The 25,210-nt window shown below is 37.0% G+C and overlaps 1 long non-coding RNA gene across 1 annotated transcript in view; it reads right to left on the bottom strand.

The window, feature by feature from the left end:
• The window catches only part of LOC140845325 (uncharacterized), a 379,465-nt gene that overhangs the window by 27,244 nt on the left and 327,011 nt on the right, over nucleotides 1-25,210 (bottom strand). Inside the window, exon 4 of the long non-coding RNA XR_012124097.1 lies at nucleotides 4,428-4,548. This is a non-coding gene — a long non-coding RNA (uncharacterized lncRNA). The remainder of the gene's footprint in view (nucleotides 1-4,427; nucleotides 4,549-25,210) is intronic.

The following is a 25,210-nucleotide window of genomic DNA, read 5'->3' on the forward strand; positions in this document are numbered from 1 at the left end:
TGTTACTGTTTGCATATATTATACTTTTATATATAAAATGCACAATATTTTCACATTTGTGCTTAAACAACAAATTATTTTTATAGAAATTTTAAGAGTTAGAAAAAATTTTCTCTATTTATCAACATATTCACCGTATCCAGCATTCTCCTTGCCTGTGTCTAAATTAAGGTTTCCTCTACTACCATTTTCCTCCAGTCAATAACTTACTTTACTACTTTTTAAATGTAGATTTGCTGGCTAAGAAGTAAATCAATCAGTGTTTTTCTGAAAAAGGCTTTATTTTGCTTTCAGTGTTGTACATGATTCTCATTTGATGCAAAATTTCAGTTTGAAAATTTTTGTTTTAGCACTTGAAGATGGTACTAATGTAGCTTTTGGCTTGATTAATTTTTATCATGAGAAGTGACTGCTCATTCCATTCTGTATAAGGTGTTTTCTCTCCATGTTTTCAATAATTTGATTTGATGTGGTTTGTTATAATATCCTGCATGTTTATCCTACATGGCTCTGTTAGCCTAACTAAAACTTAGGTTTATAGCTTACATCAAATTTTGAAATTTTTCAAATGTTCAAATAGTCCTCATTATCCTTCTGGCAATGCAATTATACATATGTTAGACCATATATTGATCCACAGTTCACCATAACTTTATGTATTCTGTTATGTTTAGATTTATTTCTATTTCTATTTAAGTAGTGTCTATTATTGTCTTTAAGTTAACTATTGTTACTATAGTGTCTAATCTGATGTTAAGCCATATAGTAATTTTTTATTTCCAATAATGTATTTTTAATCTCCAATTTTTCTTTTTTCTCAATATCTTCCATATTTCTACTCATTATGTTCATATTTTCTTTCATTCTTTCAACATATTTGTAATCAGTGTTTTGAAGTCTTTCTTATTTTCAGGTCTGTTGCTACTGACAGATTGCGCCCCATAGTATGGTAATAGTTATTTAATCTCTCTCTTCACATGCCTCATACTTTGGTTAGATGCTAGAAATTATGATTGTTACATTGTTGAGTATCTTTCTCACTTCGTCTACCCACTATGTTGAGTTGGGAATAGATTCAAATTTACCTCTATCTTTTTGTCACCACAAATAACACTGAAATGAACACTCTTGCATATATCCCTTATGATTCATGGTGAAGATTACCTAGAGAATATCCCCAGAGGTATAGTTTCTGGGTTTCAAATAGTCGTCTAATTTGTCTTAGTAAGTTCCAAATTGTTCCTTGAGATGGTTTCCTCAATGATCATCCACTAGCAATGCTTAGGGTTCATTATCCTAAATGATATTTTTATCACCTAGCTCTGTACTTTTTGCCATTCTCACAGGCCTGTAATAATATCTTGTTATAATTTGCATTTATATGATTGCTAATGATTTTGGACATTTTCTTTCTGAATATCTTCTCTTATTGATGACCTGTTCTGTAAATATCTTTTGTATATCATTGCCCATTTCTCTCTTTGGTTTACAGGTATAAACAGGATCATTCTGCATATGTGAGGCCATATTTAGAAGATAAATTGAACACCTTCAAACAGTCTGAAAGTATTTATTAGTATAGTCATGTTTTTGTCCAACTTGGCCATATCTATAATTTGGGCAAAATTATTGATATACTTGATAATAGGAAGAACAGATCAAAATGCATTGAGTAGCAATGATAACATGAAGAATAAATTTTAAAGAAGAAAAAGCAGATGTAAGAATAAAGAAGGCACCATTCTTCTGGGTCCAGAATTAGTCTAATATATCTGTACAACACATTTGACTTGAACATGGACTGAACTCTGTAATTATTAGAGTTAACAGAGATTAGTAAAAGAAAATAGAAGAGAAATATTGAGGGACTATATAGTCTGTAAAAGACACAATACAAAACAAATGTGTAGGAAACTAATTTTAAAAAGTAGTTGATATATGAGATCTGTACTTGTTTATGTCGTAAAGATGTTGAAGTCTGAGTTTTTTTGTAACAAGCTATTTGTCTCTTTTAACACTCTCCAGATGCAGCAGTTACTATTTTTTTCATTTTTTATTCTTTAAAAAAATAAGAATGCATTAATCAGTTGTGTTTAATATTTTTAAAAACACTGTTTAAAAGAGCGAAATTTTGTTACTGTTAAGGAAAATAAGAAAGGAATGACAAAACTGATCTTAATTCTAGTTAATCTTTATCACTTTTAAATTTGAAGATTTGATCCATATTCGACATAATGGGAAAGTTATAAATGATTTAAGTATATTCACAATTAAATGTGTTCCACTAATCCATCAAACTTCCTTAAATACACTGGAGTCACAGCAGATCGACCACTTCATCAGCTCTCCAAGCTCCATATCTAAACCCTGAGCGACTCTTTCTGTTCATTTTTTTTCTAAATAAATAGTCACAGCCTATTGTCTAATAGGGGAACTCTTTCAAGAGACATCCCTTTTCATTGCCTCCATTCTTTACTGCAATCTATCATTTGCAAACTTCAAGATTATTATAAAGTAAAATTGTCATTAGAATCTTTACCTTCTTAAACATGTTCAATATTCAAAAGGTTTATAACTATATTTCTTTATTTGAAGAGGAAAATTACCTTGCAAAGTGTTAGGCAGAGATTTTTACAGATGAAGATAATGAAGCTTCAGAGGAATGCATTTTATTTTTTCAAACTTGCTTGTCCTGTACACATTGGAAAATACTTAAAACCTGAACTTAAATCCACTATAAAGTTCCATCTTAAAAGCACACTCAACAGCTATCCTTCATTTTTTTGTTTTTATCTTTACTTTGGTGATACCCTACAAAAAACTGACTTAATAATGATTCTCTCAAGAAAGTATTCTTTTCTGCCTCTTTACCATTATGTTTTGGTTCATGGCAACTTTGTTTCTCTTTTCTTTTTGTCTCCCAGCACCAATTTCCTTCCTTCTGTTCCTAATGTGTAAAGATCTTTTTTGGAATTCAAGGTCCAATTAATACCACTCTTCTGTAAAGACTGATAATCATATAAATGATTTCCACACACTTGTAAGTATAATTGTGCTTTATTTGTTGGACTGATTTATTTATATTATATTTACTTTTTAGACTTAGATTTTCTTAGAGAGTTGTGTATTTGCTCACCAGGCCCCCTCTCACCACACTGGACCATGCATTTCCAAGAAAAAGAAATATTTGTAATTCTTTGCTTTTATAAATTGGTAACAAAAATACCTTGTGATATCTTACTAACTGATATAACACATAACCTAGTTGCCAATGGGATTATGGGATCATTTCAGCTATTTCTTTAAAAGCCAGTTTTGATTATCTAATGTGCTGATAATCTAATATTATGGTTTCCTAGGGAGAAACCAAGTCAGTAGGGATGGACTGATGCAAATTTACTAAGATAATACTAGATGAATTATTTTATATTAGTTCTGAGATACGTGAAACAACTGGTTTCAGAAATCGGACAATAGGCAGTGCAGAAGAGACAGATAACAGAATTTAGGTTGTTTAGCACCGGAATTTCTGAAGCAGATTATTGCACAGAGAAGTCTACACACACACACACACACACACACACACACACACACACACACACACACACACAGCTGTAGAAATCTCAGGATGGGTAATTTTGAGTCTGTGAGCAAATATTTAGCGGTATGTGCATAGAATAAGAATGTGTAAGATCTGGCAAACAACATATTCAGAGAAAATGCTCTCCAAATTCAAGTAAAGCTGGAAGATGTTCAAGTTTTAAACTGCCAGATAAGAAAGAATTAATTGAAAACTATGATATTCAGTAGAGACCCCAAAAAAGGTCATACCTGTACTAACTAATCCTAAGGTAAAGGCTATGCTAACGTGCCTAACAAAATTTCACAGTATCTGACTGATCTCTAAGTAGTTTAACAATCCCTCCAAACAAACTCATTCCACTTTAAAGGCTGTTGCTCTTAGAAGCATTAGATTAAAAATCCACCTAAGTCCATACATGTATCTTAAAAACCACAGTGCTCAATGAATCAAACATAAGCAAACTGAAAAGTTTAATAACATAATACAATAGTACATTTTTTATAATATGTAGAAACAAATAACAAAGAAGGTAGTATAGAGAGATTGTAGCAGAGTGGGAAGTAGGTAGGGAGGAAAGTATGTGAATGAATGGAAAAATATGAAATAAGAAAGTCCACATACCAAGGATGATAATGTGACACTAAAAAGACTAGTGTTATTAACCCAGCCCTTTCCATATGAGGTTAAACATAAATGGTTTGATAGTAGCGTGTTTTCAAGAACTTCTGCAAGCTAAGGTCCACAAAAACAGAGCAAAACATGCTGTAAACAGTGTTTAATTGGGTTAATGCAAACCATCAAGTGTCTGTCATTTCCATAGCATATTGGCTTGTTTTTAATTTACCTGAATGATGTCTGCAGTTGCTCCCATTTGTCATGGTTTCATTGCAGTTTCCTGGCTGACTCATCCCTCAGGTGACATTTTTTTCTTATCGGTTATGTGGCCACAAGTAAAACTCCACAATCTAGAGAGGAGAGAAGAATAAAGCAAGAAGGTGAATTGAAAAAAAGAAAATGAAAAAGAAAGGAAAATGACAGATGAAGGAGGCTATAAAGAGAAGCAGCAGGAAAGTCATCAAGCTGAACATTGCAAATTCATCCCTTGTGGGACTTTTCCTTTTTCTTACTCATTTCTTTTTGTAAATAAGGACTTTGTTTTACCAATCATATCCTCCTGAATTAAAATCTTGGTTCGTTTCCACTAACAGAAATTTTAAAGAGGAGTTTTAATTTAGCTGGCTGGTGCAGAATACAAGTAGGAGGCTAAGGAGGCAATTCAGCTGCCCTCCCATCACCCCTACTGGGGTCTTACCATCTGTCCATCCACACATGATTATAGGTAGAAATGCAATTGCTGATAGGAAATCTAAATAATTCACATATTTCAATTTGGAAAAATTGACAATAAAAGTCCAGGATTATGAGTAAATTGGGTAGAGTTAATGACTCATGGGTAGAGAAGAGGAGAAAAAAAAAAATACAAACAAAGACAAACAAATTAGTGTGGGGCCACACTGAGCAAATGCTATTGGGCTTAGATGGACAAAAGAGGAGATGGAACTTTAAGAAAGACATGAATTTCTGATACTTGCCATCTTTAGCTCCCCCCACCTTCCTTTTATTTTATTATTACATTTTAACCTGTTTGTTTACCAAAAAGCAAAATGCAGTAACAGATTGTACACAACAGCAAAGTCAATGTAAAAGGGAAAATAATTAGTAGGCCTGGGGGAAGGAGGAAGGGATAGTAACAAAACAACAGAAATTCCAGAGTCCTTTCTTTACTTGATGACAAATATGGGACTGTTTGGTGTATATTTATGTATGTGCATGCATATATAATATATATGTAATACTATTGCTCAATTTTAAAATAATACCTGCAGTTTCTTCCTCTTTCTCACTATGTGTTTAATAAATGGCCCCCCCAGCAGCTGCTTTTCTTGAGTTCTGCACCGACCACCACTGATAATTGCTCTGTTAAGCAGAATGTTTTCACAGCTGCAAGCAGGATTTTTAAATAGCAAAGGTGCACCGAAGCCATCCTCAGCAATTAATACAGACAGTACTAACAATATTTGCACTTGTGACGTTTTCACTTTCAGCACGCCAAAGCACTTTACAAATAAACATGTGTTATTAACCTAAGTTTTTACAGATGGAGGAAAAACTCACTAGACTTAGGTTAAGGCCATATTAGTGACCTTGCCAAAAACTGCCCAACCAATCAGCTGCATGACCTTGAATAGAACCCAGGATTCCAATATGGCCTCTGATTTGCTTTGTGAAAATTCAGCACCTATTAGCATTTGAACTTTAAATGAGCACTACCTAATGAACTTTGCACATCATATTTTTAATAACATTTGCTATGAAAACTAACGCGTCAGTTCTGATTTCCAATCAGTTTTTCCATAAAAAGGCACACATTACATTTTAGAGATTTTTATAGGGAAAGAAAGCCTTAAATCAAGCTGCTGAAACACTGAGGGATGCATCTTCTCAGGAGTCCTGTCAGTGAAACCCAGTGGCGCAAAGGGGGGACTGTTGATAGACATGAGGGAAGTAATCACCAGGCCCTGGATGTCTTTCAGAGGATGGAAGGCAGGAAGATACGGATGGAAAGCCCAGGATGTTTGTTCAACAGACGTGTTCCTAGCCAGTTACCAAAGCCCATGAGCCTTTTTTGTTTGTCAACGCAGATTAGATGTTTGTAATATTTTATTGCAAGTTGGCCTCCAATCCCCAAAGGCTAACTTGTCCACCAGTTAATAAAGTGTGCCCTACTTTTGACGACTACATGAACTCTGCAGAAACATGAATTTTGTCCTACATAACTGTATCCATAGTTCTTCCCTGTTTTAAAGACTGCAAAAGTAATTTTTAGGTCAGTATTTTAACAAACATAAACGTATATGCCCTTTGGTTTGGACGTTTTTATCCTAATGCAGATGGTTATTATCTGCTAGAACATTGTCCCACCACTCTTCTCCAAGTCAATATGGCATAGTTAAATGAAAGTATATAAAATAATATTAGGTTTATTAATATTTTTAAGTTTTAAAGCTATAAACCTGTCTGTCATTATGATAATTTAAGGCACTTTTTATTAAATGCAATACATACAAAAACATAAAATTCAGTGCAGTCTAATATTGAAATAAAATACAGCTGTTTCCTATTAAGCTATGCAAAGGACATTCTTCTACATAGTTTTTCAAAAAATAATACTTTTTTTAAGAGTTAAAGAACAACTGAAATATAAGATGATATATGTTTGTAAGCAGATTTTATTTGGCCATAGGTTTTCAAAATAAATGAGTTAAATAATTATAAAAGAGGGACCATAAGTTTACATCATAGGTATGTGTATACAAAAGGACACTGCCTAATATGTGAAAAATCCTGTGAATAAGTGTGTGCTGTGGGAAACACAGGGAAGAAGAGAATTATAACTTATTTTATAGGATGCTATATAATACAAAGAGCTCTAATTATGCACACATCATATTTAAGTCCTACAACAATTCTTTGAAATAGGATTTATTATTTTCTTTAAGAATATTATTTTATGTTTTCATTAGTTGTTTGATTTATGAAAGTAATAAACAACTTAAAGAAAATATAAAATAATAATGAAATACCTAACACTCCTCCTTGCTTCACAATCTGCCTATTATACACCTGAGTTAAACAATTTAATATGGAGACATACATACATTTTTATAGACTGTACACATACTCATATATGCAATTTCTTATTGCCATTATGTATATTAATGCAAAATATTATGCACATGAAAACTTGTTTTAAAATTTACAAAGAAGCACATAATATTATCTATACAAAATTTTTAATAAGATTGTTTATAAAAACATTGGTGTATTAACCAAACCAGACTCTCAGACATTTGAATCCCTGAATCAGGTATATAGCAGGGCTAACTAAAGATAGATGGAGTCAGATTGAAATAAAAATGCATCTTGACTTCAACTCTTTGCCTAACATGACTATGTTTCAAAATATAATATAGACTATCTACAAATGGTTAAAATAAAAATTATGCAGTCCCCTTCACCATCTGTTTTCTGTTTTAGATACTCAGAGCAGGTAACAATAAGAAGCTGAACAAGTCTCAATCGACCTCTTAGGATTCTGTTTGTTCTACAGGCCTTTGTGAGCTATCAGTACTTCTTGGATAACCATCTTTTGAAATCCTTTCAAAGTGAGTAAATCACAGAACATATTTGTGCATAAAGAGAGGACTAGAGAGGAAGTCCTAAAAAGAAATTAGAAAAAAAGGACATTGTTTCTATTGCTAGGGTAAGTTTATCAAATTATCACTGGAAAAATTTGAAAACAAAAACAATGCTATTAATTTTGCATTTTGAAGAACTTTAGTTTATACATTATTGAAAAGTACTAGAAAACCAAGTAGAAAAGGTGTACAGAGAAAGCCTAAAAATATTTTTAAAAAAGTATGAGAAACATGTGAAATCAACTTGCCCTTCAGCTCCACATATGAGAAGGGAATTTATTTTCAATTGTCAAAAATAATGGTGACAAAGCAGAACAAGTACAGATCCGTGAAATATGAGCCAAAACCACCTTATTGAGTAAGAATATCTGAAAATGTCTCAATTGAAAATATATCAGAAGGGGAAGGAAAGGGGATATCACGAGTGGTTACTCTTGAAATAAAGATCTGATTCAGGATCCTCACTCTTTGATTTCAAATAAAAAGTTTGACATTATCAAGCATATGAACAAGACATGTCCTCCATGACATAAGAGCACAAGAAGAAAATATCTTTAATGAAGAGAAGTTAAGAAATGAGAGAGAGTGAGGATAAATGGCAGTAGAATGAAATAAAATATGAGTAGGACAATGTAAGAAAGAAAAATAAAATAAAGTATGATAATGTATATACATACTAAATCACAATAGTATAAAAATAACTCTAAAACTGAAAAGCTGTACTGATGTTAAAGGAAATGAAGTTAATGAAGTAGAGACATATTTTAAAAACACCCACAAAATGCAGATGTAAATGCCTAACAGTTAAAAAAAATATTGAGGACAGTTTATGTATATAATCAGGAAATGGAAATACAACTACTTGTTTTAATTGTATTATTGTTGTTCATATAATTGGCCTGTAGAATGAGCCAGGACAAATAAGAGGGATATGATAAAGTGAAAGGAGAAATATAAAGTGAAAAATTTCCAAATGACATTTGGAAAGAAAATACACACTGTGATTGTACCGTAAAGATAAAGAAAAATCTTAATGAATGTAAATATGTGTAAAGTAACATAATTCAGACAGGACCAAAAGTTTATACAAATTGAAATGAAAAGTGTTACAAAGAAAACACATAAAAAGCATTGATAAAATGTTTATCACAGATTGTTTTTATACCCAGCTAAGTTATTTTCATATACAAAAATAACAGAAAGAGAGCACCAGATAAGTAAGATTTCAGAAAACATTTTTCATATTTACTCTTCTACAAATTACTTAAAGGTAGATTCTAGGTGATGGAAAAATATTTGAATATTAATAGTTGAAAAAAGTGAATGGCATTTTATAATCAGACTCATAAATATTGATTACAAATTAAATATGTGAATACAAATTGCATGACAATTTAAATTTTTGAAAGGTGAAAGTATGTAAAAAGTGACGTCCAACTTTAAAGGCCAGAAAATATCAACAACTACTGAAAAGTGAATGATACTGGGGACAAAAGGAAAAAGTTTATTGAAGTTCTGCTTTAGAGGGCTATCTCTAAAGATGCTGTTCAATCTTTATTTTGACAATTAGAAAAAGCACACTAAAGTATATGATGTGTATTGCAAAATATCAGAACAAAATGTTTGTCTCATACACAAATCTGTGGTGAAAGATATAAAATTTTGAACAAAATGACAAAGTATTACTAAATAGAGCCTTTAAAAATAAGTAAAATGGTTTAACCTCTTATTAAGAAATGTTTCCTGAATTTTCAAACACATAGTATAGCTAGTATAGCCTATGCAGTAGAGATAAGTACACCTCAAGAAAAGGTACAAGAAATATTAAGAATAAAAGGGTGAGCAACTAAAGTAACTAAGGAAAATAAATGTTCCCCCCAAAATCCATATTAATATTACATAAAATAGAGCTCAAGGTAATGAAGATTAAACTACTTGTATCAAAGGGCATAATTTATAATCAGAATATAATTACAAGGAAAATTTTTGTGTATTTAAAAATTAGAAAGTATTCACTGGAAAAGTGGTGTGATATTCAAATAGAAATAGAAATGAAAAGCATTATTACATTTTTTAATATTATCCTTATTGTTTATTTTGTTACTGAACTATAGTTGATACACAGTATTACATTTAAGTGTACAACATAGTGATTGTTATGTTCTTCTCTAACTGGATCAGATAAACTGGCCAAAATATAAACAGAGGTGGAGTATATTTAATGATATAAACAATATGGTTGATTTATTGAAGGATTAATAGACTGTATTATTCTTTGTATGTTATATTTATTGAAGCATTAGTACACTTGTATTATTTTTCTTTATAAATACATTCTTCACAACCAATGGAATATTTACCCCAAAGAGTTAATTCAAAATCAATTTCAATTTTATAGCCCACAGTATCTATACATAGTATGAATATATACACTCCTGCATAGACAAGCATATTTGAAAAAAGTCATCTTTATATTCAGGATTTGATTTTTTAAAAGGCACTGCCAGAGAGTTATTAGCTAATTTTTTTATTGACTGTCTAAACTATTTCTGCCATTATGTTCATTTTTTAAGTTGTAATATAGTGTATTTGTGCTTTCATTTAAAAAAGTTACCTCCAATTGTAACTGCAATCAACATCCTTTTTAAAGTAATCAGTAGGCAGACTTCAAAATTATTATGAAAAGGCAGGTAATCTCAAATAGCCAAAATAACCTTAAAAAAGAAAAATGCTGGACAAATGCAGTGAGGTAATTCAATGTGGGATTAAGTTTACTTCACCAGATGGTGCTGAATAACCATACTGACACCTGTATGGAAAACTAGAATGGATTTGGGTTTTCATTTTTGTTGCTGATTTTTAATCCTTTCTGACAATCTTTGTCTTTTAGTTGAAGTAGTTTGTCCATTAACATTTAATCTAATTTGTAATATTATTGGCTTTAGATATACCATTTTATAATTTGCTGTGTAGTTATCTCAGATTAGTTTATCTATTCCTTCTTGCCTTTTGTTTGTTTGAATTTCAAAAAGAGGTATTTTTATCATGTTTCATTTTATCTCAAAGTATTGTATTTAGGAAAGGACAATTTTTTGTGTGTAAGAGTTACAAATCTAACCTATCATAAGATCATTTTAGAAAAGTTGTGGTTATTAATATATCAACTCATTGTACAGTATAGAAAGGTAAAATCCCATTTTTATAAATAAAGAATTTATTTGTTTAAAGAAATAAACATAATGACTGGAGCAATAAGAATTTCACTATATATGCTTTGTGATATGCTTGCTATTTTGCAATTTTTTTGTTTTGTGTTATTTTGGCAGGCTTTATGAGGATTAATATGCTTCATAATTAAATAGGTTTCAATCATTTTCTAAGTTCTGTATGTATTTATGCTTCATGGATATTGCCGTGTCTTATAAATTTAGAAAGCTAAGACTCAGAAAGTTTAAAGAATTTCCTAAGCTACTAAATCATGGAGTCATAACTGGAACTCAGGCTGTATTACTTCTAAAATACATATTTCTAAAACAATAGGCAGCATTATAACCTCATATTTGCTGGCAGCTTACACTCTCATTAACAAATTAATTATGTAGAAGACATTATAGTACTATAAATTGGATCTTATTAACTAGATATAAATGCAGTTATTAATGTTTATATTAATATACTTATTTATATATATATATATATTTTTTTTTTTTGAGAGGGCATCTCTCATATTTATTGATCAAATGGTTGTTAACAACAGTAAAATTCAGTATAGGGGGGTCAACGCTCAATGTACAATCATTAATCCATCTCAAGCCTAATTCTCGTCAGTCTCCAATCTTCTGAAGCATAACGAACAAGTTCTTACATGGTGAACGAATTCTTACATAGTGAATAAATTCTTACATGGTGAACAGTACAAGGGCAGTCATCACAGAAACTTTCGGTTTTGATCATGCAATATGACCTATAAACAATCAGGTCAAATATGAATATTCGTTTGATTTTTGTACTTGATCTATATGTTGATCCCCCATTTCTCCTACTATTATTATTATTTTTATTTTTAATAAAATGCTGAAGTGGTAGGTAGATGCAAGATAAAGGTAGAAAACATAGTTTAGTGCTGTAAGAGGGCAAATGTAGATGATCAGATGATCAGGTGTGTGCCTATGGACTAAGTATTAATCCAGGCTAGACAAGGGCATCAAGACATCCACGGATGCAGAAGATTTCTCTCAAAGCAGGGGGGGTGAGGTTCTGAGCCTCACCTCTGTTGATCCCCAAATTCTCACCTGATGGCCCCCCTGCGACTGTGCCTGTCTTAGGTTGTTCCTCCCTTGAGGAATCTTACCCGTCTCTGGCTAACCAGTCATCTTCCGGGGCCATACAGGGAAATGTAAAGTTGGTAAGTGAGAGAGAAGCCATATTGTTTGCAAAGGTTAGCTTTTTACTTCTTTGCAGATTTATGCCCTGTGGCTTCTATGCCCAGCACTTGTCTCAAGGTATCTTTACCACCTGGAGGAATTATGATACTCGGTAAATTCGATATGAGGCACGAATTCTATTTAAGGGTTGTAATTAGGAAGGAAGAAGAAAAGCTATAGATGTAGCATACGAAGGAAACTTGGGAGGATTGATTATTTCTTTGACATATCTTCTTGTATAGTACCTTAAGTATGTATAGGTTTTAAACTACTAACTAATTTGCACACATATATTAACATAATAGGAATACGGTGACATAAACAAAGCAAATCTATAATTACCATCCATCTCCAGTGAAGCCAAGAAAACCATTTAGGCACCCTAGGCATTTGTGAAAATTTATCTATGATATGATGGATATTGTCCAACTGTACTTGAACCATCAGACAAATTAAAGCAGCCCATTTCTGGGATCTGTTCACATCCCATATGTTCTTTTAACCATAGATAGTCTATAGTCATGAGATTTTGGAGTGCTACAACTTGCACCCCTCCCAACTCCTGGTTGAGTTCCAACAGTACAGATCCGGTCAAATTCATTGTCTCACTGTATGCACATGCCAGCCTAGACATCTCCCTCCTCATTCTTATGGCAAGTCCAGGAGATGGTGGGCTGGATGCAGCCACAACCGCAGCATCGTCCGAATCCCTGTGGAGGCTTTTTGATGATCATCCCCCGGCACAAGTCCTCCAGAGAGTGCTGATGCCGGAAGCTCCTCCTCATATCGTATCTTAGTTCATTTTCTGGGTATCCAAGCTAGGCCTTGATCTCCTGCATAGAAACAAACAGACCCTTTGCCCACACTTTGACATGCCTTCTATACCACTGTGCAGAACTCATTGGAGGTCAGCACACAGTAACTGCTTTTTTTTTTTTTTTTAAATTAAGAGAAAGGAATATTATCAGAAAAGAGTACCTCCATAGCTGATCATCTGACACCCTTTAAGTGATCAACATTAAGGATATTTAAAGCATGCGTTGATCTTTGATTTACCAATAGTTTTATCCTGTTAAGGAGTAATCCCCCTTTTCCTTCTTTCTTTCTTTCTTTCTTTTTTTTTTTTTTTTAAATTTTTAATCTACACTTACATGAAGAATACTATGTTTACTATGCTCTCCCCTATATCAGGTCCCCCCTAACAACCACATTACGGTTACTGTCCATCAGCTTAGCAAAATGTTGTAGAGTCACTACTTGTCCTCTCTGTGTTGTGCAGCCCACCCTCCCCTTGCTCCCTCCCCCCCATGCATGCTAATCTTAATAACCCCCTTTTTCTTCCCCCCCCTTATCCCTCCCTGCCCACCCATCCTCCCCAGTTCCTTTCCCTTTGGTACCTGTTAGTCCATTTTTGGGTTCTGTAACTTCACTGCTGTTTTGTTCCTTCAGTTTTTCCTTTGTTCCTATACTCCTCAGATGAGTGACATCATTTGGTATTTCTCTTTCTCTGCTTGGCTTATTTCACTGAGCATAATACTCTCCAGCTCCATCCATGTTGCTGCAAATGGTTGGATTTTTCCACTTCTTATGGCTGAGTAGTATTCCATTGTGTATATGTACCACATCTTCTTTATCCATTCATCTACCGATGGACATTTAGGTTGCTTCCAATTCTTGGCTATTGTAAATAGTGCTGCGATAAACATAGGGGTGCATCTGTCTTTCTCAAACTTGATTGCTGCGTTCTTAGGGTAAATTCCTAGGAGTGGGATTCCTGGGTCAAAAGGTAGGTCTGTTTTGAGCATTTTGATGAACCACCAAACTGCTTTCCACAATGGTTGAACTAATTTACATTCCCACCAGCAGTGTAGGAGGGTTCCCCTTTCTCCACAGCCTCGCCAACATTTGCTGTTGTTTGTCTTTTGGATGGCAGCTATCCTTACTGGTGTGAGGTGATACCTCATTGTAGTTTTAATTTGCATTTCTCTGATAATTAGCGATGTGGAGCATCTTTTCATGTGTCTCTTGGCCATCTGTATTTCTTTTTTGGAGAACTGTCTGTTCAGTTCCTCTGCCCATTTTTTAATTGGGTTATTTGTTTTTTGTTTGTTGAGGCGTGTGAGCTCTTTATATATTCTGGACGTCAAGCCTTTATCGGATCTGTCATTTTCAAATATATTCTCCCATACTGTAGGGTTCCTTTTTGTTCTATTGATGGTGTCTTTCGCTGTACAGAAGCTTTTCAGCTTAATGTAGTCCCACTTGCTCATTTTTGCTGTTGTTTTCCTTGCCCGGGGAGATATGTTCAAGAAGAGATCACTCATGTTTATGTCTAAGAGGTTTTTGCCTATGTTTTTTTCCAAGAGTTTAATGGTTTCATGCCTTACATTCAGGTCTTTGATCCATTTTGAGTTTACCTTTGTATATGGGGTTAGACAATGGTCCAGTTTCATTCTCCTACATGTAGCTGTCCAGTTTTGCCAGCACCATCTGTTGAAGAGACTGTCATTTTGCCATTGTATGTCCATGGCTCCTTTATCAAATATTAATTGACCATATATATTTGGGTTAATTTCTGGGGTCTCTAATCTGTTCCACTGGTCTGTGGCTCTGTTTTTGTGCCAGTACCAAATTGTCTTGATTACTATGGCTTTGTAGTAGAGCTTGAAGTTGGGGAGTGAGATCCCCCCTACTTTATTCTTCTTTTTCAGGATTGCTTTGGCTATTCGGGGTCTTTGGTGTTTCCATATGAATTTTTGAATTATTTGTTCCAATTCATTGAAGAATGTTGCTGGTAATTTGAGAGGGATTGCATCAAATCTGTATATTGCTTTGGGCAGGATGGCCATTTTGACGATATTAATTCTTCCTAGCCATGAGCATGGGATGAGTTTCCATTTATTAGTGTCCCCTTTAATTTCTCTTAAGAGTGACTTGTAGTTTTCAGAGTATAAGTCTTTCACTTCCTTGGTTAGGTTTATTCCTAGGTATTTTATTCTTTTTGATGCAATGGTGAATGGAATTGTTTTCCTGATTTCTCTTTCTATTGATTCGTTGTTAGTGTATAGGAAAGCTACAGATTTCTGTGTGTTGATTTTGTATCCTGCAACTTTGCTGTATTCCGATATCAGTTCTAGTAGTTTTGGAGTGGAGTCTTTAGGGTTTTTTATGTACAGTATCATATCATCTGCAAATAGTGACAGTTTAACTTCTTCTTTACCAATCTGGATTCCTTGTATTTCTTTGTTTTGTCTGATTGCCGTGGCTAGGACCTGCAGTACTATGTTAAATAACAGTGGGGAGAGTGGGCATCCCTGTCTGGTTCCCGATCTCAGTGGAAATGCTTTCAGCTTCTCGCTGTTCAGTATAATGCTGGCTGTGGGTTTATCATATATGGCCTTTATTATGTTGAGGTACTTGCCCTCTATTCCCATTTTGCTGAGAGTTTTTATCATGAATGGATGTTGAATTTTGTCAAATGCTTTTTCAGCATCTATGGAGATGATCATGTGGTTTTTGTCTTTCTTTTTGTTGATGTGGTGGATGATGTTGATGGATTTTCGAATGTTGTACCATCCTTGCATCCCTGGGATGAACCCCACTTGGTCATGGTGTATGATCCTTTTGATATACTGTTGAATTCTGTTTGCTAATATTTTATTGAGTATTTTTGCATCTACATTCATCAGGGATATTGGTCTGTAATTTTCTTTTTTGGTGGGGTCTTTTCCTGGTTTTGGTATTAGGGTGATGTTGGCTTCATAGAATGAGTTTGGGAGTATTCCCTCTTCTTCTATTTTGTGGAACACTTTAAGGAGAATGGGTATTATGTCTTCTCTGTGTGTCTGATAAAATTCCGAGGTAAATCCGTCCGGCCCCGGGGTTTTGTTCTTGGGTAGTTTTTTGATTACTGTTTCAATTTCTTTGCTTGTAATTGGTTTGTTTAACTTTTGTGTTTCTTCCTTGGTCAGTCTTGGGAGGTTGTATTTTTCTAGGAAGTTGTCCATTTCTTCTAGGTTTTCCAGCTTGTTGGCATATAGGTTTTCATAGTAGTCTTTAATAATTCTTTGTATTTCTGTGGAGTCTGTCGTGATTTTTCCATTCTCATTTCTGATTATGTTGATTTGTGTTGACTCTCTTTTTCTCTTAATAAGTTGGGCTAGAGGCTTATCTATTTTGTTTATTTTCTCAAAGAACCAGCTCTTGGTTTCGTTGATTTTTGCTATTGTTTTATTCTTCTCAATTTTCTTTATTTCTTCTCTGATCTTTATTATGTCCCTCCTTCTGCTGACTTTAGGCCTCATTTGTTCTTCTTTTTCCAGTTTTAATAATTGTGATGTTAGACTATTCATTTGGGATTGTTCTTCCTTCTTCAAGTGTGCCTGGATTGCTATATACTTTCCTCTTAAGACTGCTTTCGCTGCATCCCACAGAAGTTGGGGCTTAGTGTTGTTGTTGTCATTTGTTTCTATATATTCCTTGATCTCTATTTTGATTTGTTCATTGATCCATTGATTATTTAGTAGCATGTTGTTAAGCCTCCATGTGTTTGTGAGCCTTTTTGTTTTCTTTGTAGAATTTATTTCTACTTTCATACCTTTGTGGTCTGAAAAATTGGTTGGTAGAATTTCAATATTTTGGAATTTACTGAGGCTCTTTTTGTGGGCTAGTATGTGGTCTATTCTGGAGAATGTTCCATGTGCACTTGAGAAGAATGTATATCCTGTTGCTTTTGGATGTAAAGTTCTATAGATGTCTATTAGGTCCATCTGTTCTAGTGTGTTGTTCAGTGCCTGTGTGTCTTTACTTATTTTCTGCCCGGTGGATCTATCCTTTGGGGTGAGTGGTGTGTTGAAGTCTCCTACAATGAATGCATTGCAGTCTATTTCCCTCTTTAGTTCTGTTAGTATTTGCTTCACATATGCTGGTGCTCCTGTATTGGGTGCATATATACTTAGAATGGTTATATCCTCTTGTTGGACTGAGCCCTTTATCATTATGTAGTGGCCTTCTTTATCTCTTGTTACTTTCTTTGTTTTGAAGTCTATTTTGTCTGATATTAGTACTGCAACCCCTGCTTTCTTCTCACTGTTGTCTGCCTGAAATATATTTTTCCATCCCTTGACTTTTAGTCTATGCTTATCTTTGGGTTTAAGGTGAGTTTCTTGTAAGCAGCATATAGATGGGTCTTGCTTTTTTATCCATTCTATTACTCTATGTCTTTTGATTGGTGCATTAAGTCCATTTACATTTAGGGTGACTATTGAAAGATATGTACTTATTGCCATTGCAGGCTTTAGATTCGTGGTTACCAAAGGTTCAAGGTTAGCTTCTTTAGTATCTTACTGCCTAACTTAGCTCGCTTATTGAGCTGTTATATACACTGTCTGGAGAGTCTTTTCTTCTCTCCCTTCTTATTCCTCCTCCTCCATTCTTCATATGTTGTGTGTCTTGTTCTGTGCTCTTTTTAGGGGTGCTCCCATCTAGAGCAGTCCCTGTAGGATGCCCTGTAGAGGTGGTTTGTGGGAAGCAAATTCCCTCAGCTTTTGCTTGTCTGGGAATTGTTTGATCCCACCATCATATTTAAATGATAGTCGTGCTGGATACAGTATCCTTGGTTCAAGGCCCTTCTGTTTCATTGCATTAAGTATATCATGCCATTCTCTTCTGGCCTGTATGGTTTCTGTTGAGAAGTCTGATGTTAGCCTGATTGGTTTTCCTTTATAGGTGACCTTTTTCTCTCTAGCTGCCTTTAAAACTCTTTCCTTGTCCTTGATCCTTGCCATTTTAATTATTATGTGTCTTGGTGTTGTCCTCCTTGGATCCTTTCTGTTGGGGGTTCTGTATAATTCCATGGTCTGTTCGATTATTTCCTCCCCCAGTTTGGGGAAGTTTTCAGCAATTATTTCTTCAAAGACACTTTCTATCCCTTTTCCTCTTTCTTCCTCTTCTGGTATCCCTATAATATGAATGTTTTTCCTTTTGTATTGGTCACATATTTCTCTTAGTGTTGTTTCATTCCTGGAGATCCTTTTATCTCTCTCTATGTCAGCTTCTATATGTTCCTGTTCTCTGGCTTCTATTCCTTCAATGGCCTCTTGCATCTTATCCATTCTGCTTATAAATCCTTCCAGGGATTGTTTCACTTCTGTGATCTCTTTCCTGACATCTGTGATCTCCTTCCGGACTTCATCCCACTGCTCTTGCATTTTTCTCTGCATCTCATCCCATTGCTCTTGCATTTTTTTCTGCATCTCTGTCAGCATGTTCATGATTTTTATTTTGTATTCTTTTTCAGGAGGACTAGTTAGGTCTGTCTCCTTCTCAGGTGTTGTCTCTGTGATCTTTGTCTGCCTGTAGTTTTGCCTTTTCATGGTGATAGAGATAGTTTGCAGAGCTGGTACAAGTGACCGCTGGAAGAGCTTCCCTTCTTGTTGGTTTGTAGCCTTTTCCTGGGAGAATAGCGACCTCTAGTTGCTTGTGCTGGGCAGCTGTGCGCAAACAGGGCTTCTGCTTCCTGCCCAGTTGCTTTGGGGTTTATCTCTGCTGTTGCTGTGGGCTTGGCCTGGCTGGGGCTGTTCCTCCAAAATGGTGGAGCCCCGTTGGAGGGGGAGCAGCCAGGAGAGTATTTATCTCCGTAAGGGGCCTCTGTGCTCCCTGCTGCCCAGGGGGTTAGAGTGCCCAGAGATCCCCAGATTCCCTGCCTCTGGTCTAAGTGACCTGTCCTGCCCCTTTAAGACTTCCAAAAAGCACTCTCCAAACCAAAACAACAACAGCAACAAAAAGGAAAAAACAAGCGATTTTTTTTTTTTTTTTTTTTTTTTTTTTCCTCAGGTGCCGGTCCCAGGCACCCGCTCACTGGTCCTGCTGCCCTGTCTCCCTAGCACCAGGGTCCCTGTCCTTTCAAGGCTTCCAAAAAGCAGCCACCCACCGGTCCCGCAGGGAAGGAACGCTCGATATTCTTTGTCCTCAGGCACTGGTCCCAGGCACCCGCTCACCAGTCCCGCCGCCCTGCCTCCCTAGCACCGGGGTCCCTGTCCCTTCAAGGCTTCCAAAAAGCACTCGCCAAAAAGAGAGAAAAAAAGGGGAAAAACGCGCGATTTCTTCCGTCCTCAGGTGCCGGTCTCAGGCACCCACCCACCGGTCCCACAGGGAAAAACGCGGGATATTCTTTGTCCTCAGGTGCCGGTCCCAGGCACCCGCTCACCAGTCCCGCCGCCCTGCCTCCCTAGCACCGGGGTCCCTGTCCCTTTTAGGCTTCCAAAAAGCACTCGCAGAAAACAGAAAAAAAAAGGGGAAAAACACGCGATTTCCTCTGTCCTCAAGTGCCGGTCTCAGGCACCCGCCCACCGGTCCCGCAGGGAAAAACGTGGGATATTCTTTGTCCTCAGGTGCCGGTCCCAGGCACCCGCTCACCAGTCCCGCCGCCCTGCCTCCCTAGCACCGGGGTCCCTGTCCCTTTTAGGCTTCCAAAAAGCACTCGCAGAAAACAGAAAAAAAAAGGGGAAAAACACGCGATTTCCTCTGTCCTCAAGTGCCGGTCTCAGGCACCCGCCCACCGGTCCCGCAGGGAAAAACGTGGGATATTCTTTGTCCTCAGACGCCGGTCCCAGGCACCCGCTCACCAGTCCCGCCACCCTGCCTCCCTAGCACTGGGGTCCCCGTCCCTTCAAGGCTTCCAAAAAGCGCTCGCCAAAAAGAGAAAAAAAAAAAAAAAAAAGGGGAAAAACGCGCGACCTCCTCCGTCCTCAGGCACCGGTTTCAGGCACCCGCCCGCCGGTCCCGCAGGGAGAAACGCGGGGTCTTCTTTGTCCTCCAGCGCCGTTCCCAGGCACCTGCTCACCGGTCCCGCCACCCTACCTCCCCAGCAACGGGGGCCCGTCCCTCTAAGGCTTCCAAAAAGCGCTCGCCAAAAAAAAAAAACAACCGCTCCGGTTTCTCTCCACCCGCCGGGAGCCGGGGGGAGGGGCGCTCGGGTCCCGCCGGGCCGGGGCTTGTATCTTACCCCCTTCGCAAGGCGCTGGTTCCTTGCAGGTGTGGATGTGGTCTGGATGTTGTCCTGTGTCCTGTGGTCTCTATTTTAGGAAGATTTTTCTTTGTTATATTTTCATAGCTCTATGTGTTTTTGGGAGGAGATTTCCACTGCTCTACTCACACCGCCATCCTGGCTCCGCCCCCCTCTACTTATTTATATTTTAAGTTATCAAAATTGAAGATGGAGCTTTTATTCTCCAAGTTTATACTTATGTAGATGCCTAAAACAAAGGGCTAAATCATTAATTGAAAATAGGAACAAATATTGACTTAAAAAATTGGTATCAAATTCTGTAATATAAATTCAGTTATTTTTGAGGTTATTAATTGAATTGACATTATAGTCACATAGCTTTCATGTCATACAAAATTTTCCCCAAAATATTTGATTACATTACTATCTTTTCTTTATTTTTGCTTAATTTTCTCTAGTAGCTATTAACAATGATTCACAGGTTTACATAATTTATTAATGTATAGTTGAGAAAAGGTAAAATAAAGCACCCCAGCCACTTGAGTTGTACAACTGCCACATCATTTTGCTTTGTAAATGTTCTCTGTTTCAGGACTTTCTGTTTGCATATTCAGAGAAAGCCAGTTTAACTGGGGTGAGTTTGTGGGGAAATATTTTCAAAGAACACACAGATGAGACTTTTTTATCCTCTAAACCATTGAACCTTTATTTTTTTATTGAGGAAAGTAAATTATCATTCCACTGTAAAGTATATTTGAGACTATGTCATTCAGCAATGAGTGGGGTTCAGTTCTTTGGCAGAAGTAGATATAAGAACCACTTTTAACTTCTTGGTACCTTGTATGAGGGTTTCAGCTCCAAGCAAGTTCACCATGGATTCAGTGAGAATGAAGAACGACAGTGGAACATTCTTGGGGTAAAAGGGTTCATACCTGGCTTTCCTCTCCCAGCCACAGATCAAGCGCTAGAATCACATCTGCATCTAACAGTCTGCATCCTCCTCCTTTTCTACCTCTGCCTAGAGCACTGGACTGAGCTCTTTATATACTGACTCAGTCAATAACAGCTTATTTCCTGTGGGTGGGGAAGCAGTAGCCCAGCAGCAGACCAGTTACATCATCAAGTAGTTTAGGGTCAGGTGAGGATCCTGGCGTGGGAACTTCCATTTGCCCCACACTTGTGGAAGGAGAAATAGATAATGCGATTTTCTTGCTGTAAATTCTATTCTCTATTAGGAATTCACAAGAGAATTTTATGAAGCATATAGGTTTACTAGTGCCTAACTAAAGTAAGGAAATATTTGAATTCTGTTTAGTGACTCTTTAAAAAATATTTTTTGATTGGCTGATTTGTGTACCAGGGTACTGTCCATCTGCCATGCATTGGGGCTACAATTCTGAATGTATATTTTAGTGAAGAAAATATCTTCTTTGCTTTCTGGAGAATTTTTCTTGTAAAAATCATTTATATTTATTCAAACCTGGAGGAGAAGTGAACTTATTTTCAACTTGGAAACAAGTAAAAGGGAATTTTTAACTACTTCCTAGATTTAGGGCATGCAGTGAAAGTCATGGAAATGCTGGGAGATCTTGAATTAGAATAAATTCTTAAAAGTCTCTCAGTACCATTCAAGAGTAAAATATGTAAGACACAAATGGTTATAAATTATGCTGATTTTTTTAAAGAGGATTACCATCCATGTTCTTAATATTACATGTATTTATTCTATAGTCTGCATTATAAGTTAGTCTTTTAAACATAATTGTGGGGCAAATTTTATTGTTTTATAATTATGCAATACAGCAATATTATACTTTAGTATTTAAGTAATACATACAGCAAGGCATTGTTCTAAGTGCCTTAAAATGTTAACATAGTTAAAATTCATTACAACTCTATAAAATAGGTACAGATATTATCTCTACTTTCAGCTGAGGAAGTTGAACAATGTTTAGGAATTTTCCAAAGGTCACACAGTCATCAAATAGTGGACCTGGGATTTGAATAAAAAAAGCTATATTCTAGCCAAGATGGCGGCGTGAGTAGAGCAGCAGAAATCTCCTCCCAAAACCACATACATCTATGAAAACATAACAAAGACAACTCTTCCTAGAATAAAGGCCAGAGGACATAGGACAACATCCAGATCACATCCACACTTGCAAGAACCCAGCACCTCGCAAAGTGGCAGCCCGAGCCAGGCCACACCCACAGCAAGAGTGGAGATAAACTCCATAGGAGCTGGGCAGAAAGCAGAAGCCCTGTCTGTGTGCAGCTACCCAGCACAAGCCACAAGAGGTCGCTGTTCTCCCAGGAGAGGAAGGCCACAAACCAACAAGAAGGGAAGTTCTTCCAGCCATCACTCGTCCCAGCTCTGTAAACTATTCCTATCACCATGAAAAGACAAAATTACAGGCAAACCAAGATCACAGAGACACCAGAGAAGGAGGCAGACCTGACAAGTCCTCATGACAAATAACTCAAAATAAAAATCATAAACACGCTGAGCTCTGGGAGCCAAGATGGTGGCGTGAGTAGAGCAGCAGAAATCTCCTCCCCAAACCACATATATTTATGAAAATATAACAAAGACAACTCTTCCTAAAATAGAGACCAGAGGACACAGGACAACATCCAGACCACATCCACACCTGCGACAACCCAGCACCTCATGAAGGGGGTAAGATACAAGCCACGGCCCAGTGGGACCCGAGTGCCCCTCCCCCCAGCTGCCGGCGGATGGAAAAGAGTCAGCAGGGAGGGAGAGGGAGCACAGGACTGCTGAACACCCACCCCCAACCATCCAGACAAGAGCGCAGACACAGTGCATGCGCAGGGTCCTGGATACTAGCGAAAAAGGATGGCAGGACCAGTGAGCGGGTGCCTGAGGCCAACGCCAGAGAACAAAGAAACGGGAGGGACCATTTTTTTTTCTTTTGTTGTTGCTGTTGTTGTTTTGGCTTGAGGAGTGCTTTTTGGAAGTCTTAAAGGGGCAGGGCAGGACACTTAGTCCAGAGGCAGGGAATCTGGGGATCTCTGGGCACTTTAACCCCCTGGGCAGCAGTGAGCACAGAGGCCCCTTATGGAGATAAATAGCCTCCCGGCCGCTCACCCTCCAATGGGGCTCCACCATTTTGGAGGAGCAGCCCCAGCCAGGCCACACCCACAGCAACAGTGGAGATAAACTCCATAGAACCCAGGCAGGAAGTAGAGGCCCTGTCTGCGCACAGCTGCCCAGCACAAGCCACTAGAGGTCGCTATTCAACCAGGAGAGGAAGGCCACAAACCAACAAGAAGGAAAGCAGAGACAACACCTGAGAAGGAGACAGACCTAACCAGTCTTCCTGAAAAAGAATTCAAAATAAAATGGAGATACAGAGAAATACACAAAAGCTAAGGGATTAAGTCCGGAGGGAGATCACAGATGTCAGGAAGGAGATCATAGAAGTGAAACAAACCATGGAAGGATTTATAAGCAGAATGGATAAGATGCAAGAGGCCATTGAAGGAATAGAAACCAGAGAACAGGAACGTATAGAAGCTGACATAGTGAGAGATAAAAGGATCTCCAGGAATGAAACAATACTAAGAGAACTATGTGACCAATCCAAAAGGAACATTGTCCATATTATAGGGGTACCAGAAGAAGAGGAGAGAGGAAAAGGGATAGAAAGAGTCTTTGAAGAAATAATTGCTGAAAACTTCCCCAAACTGGAGGAGGAAATAATTGAACAGACCACGGAAATACACAGAACCCACAACAGAAAAGACCCAAGGCAGGCAACACCAAGACACACAATAAATAAAATGGCAAGGATCAAGGACAAGGAGAGTTTTCAAGGCAGCTAGAGAGAAAAAGGCCACCTATAAAGGAAAACCCATCAGGCTAACATCAGACTTCTCGCCAGAAACCCTACAGGCCAGAAGAGAATGGCATGATATATTTAATGCAATGAAACAGAAGGGCCTTGAACCAAGGATACTGTATCCAGCACAACTTTCATTTAAATATGATGGAGGTATTAAACAATTCCCAGACAAGCAAAAGTTGAGGGAATTTGCCCCCCACAAACCACCTCTACAGGGCATCTTACAGGGACTGCTCTAGACGGGAGCACTACTAAAAAGAGCACAGAACAAAACACTCAACATATGAAGAATGGAGGAGGAATAAGAAGGGAGAGAAGAAATGAATCTCCAGACAGTGTATATAACAGCTCAATAAGCGAGCTAACATAGGCAGTAAGATACTAAAGAAGCTAACCTTGAACCTTTGGTAACCACAAACCTAAAGCCTGCAATGGCAATAAGTACATATCTCTCAATAGTCACCCTAAATGTAAATGGACTTAATGCACCAGTCAAAAGACACAGAGTAATAGAATGGATAAAAAAGCAAGACCCATCTATATGCTGCTTACAAGAAACTCACCTCAAACCCAGACATGCACAGACTAAAACTCAAGGGATGGAAAAACATTTCAGCAAACAACAGTGAGAAGAAAGCAGGGTTTGCAGTACTAATATCAGACAAAATAGACTTCAAAACTAAGAAAGTAACAAGAGCTAAAGAAGGACACTACATAGGGATAAAGGGCTCAGTCCAACAAGAGGATATAACCATTCTAAATATATATGCACCCAACACAGGAGCACCAGCATATGTGAAACAAATACTAACAGAACTAAAGAGGGAAATAGACTGCAAAGCATTCATTTTTGGAGACTTCAACACATGACTAACCCCAAAGGAAAGATCCACCAGGCAGAAAAGAAGTAAGGACACGGAAGCACTGAACAACACAGTAGAGCAGATGGACCTAACAGACATCTATAGAACTCTACATCCAAAAGCAACAGGATATACATTCTTCTCAAGTGCACATGGAACATTCTCCAGAATAGACTACATACTAGCCCACAAAAAGAGCCTCAG

The sequence above is a fragment of the Manis javanica genome, chromosome 13 (assembly GCF_040802235.1).
Source record: "Manis javanica isolate MJ-LG chromosome 13, MJ_LKY, whole genome shotgun sequence".
Taxonomy (NCBI): domain Eukaryota; kingdom Metazoa; phylum Chordata; class Mammalia; order Pholidota; family Manidae; genus Manis; species Manis javanica.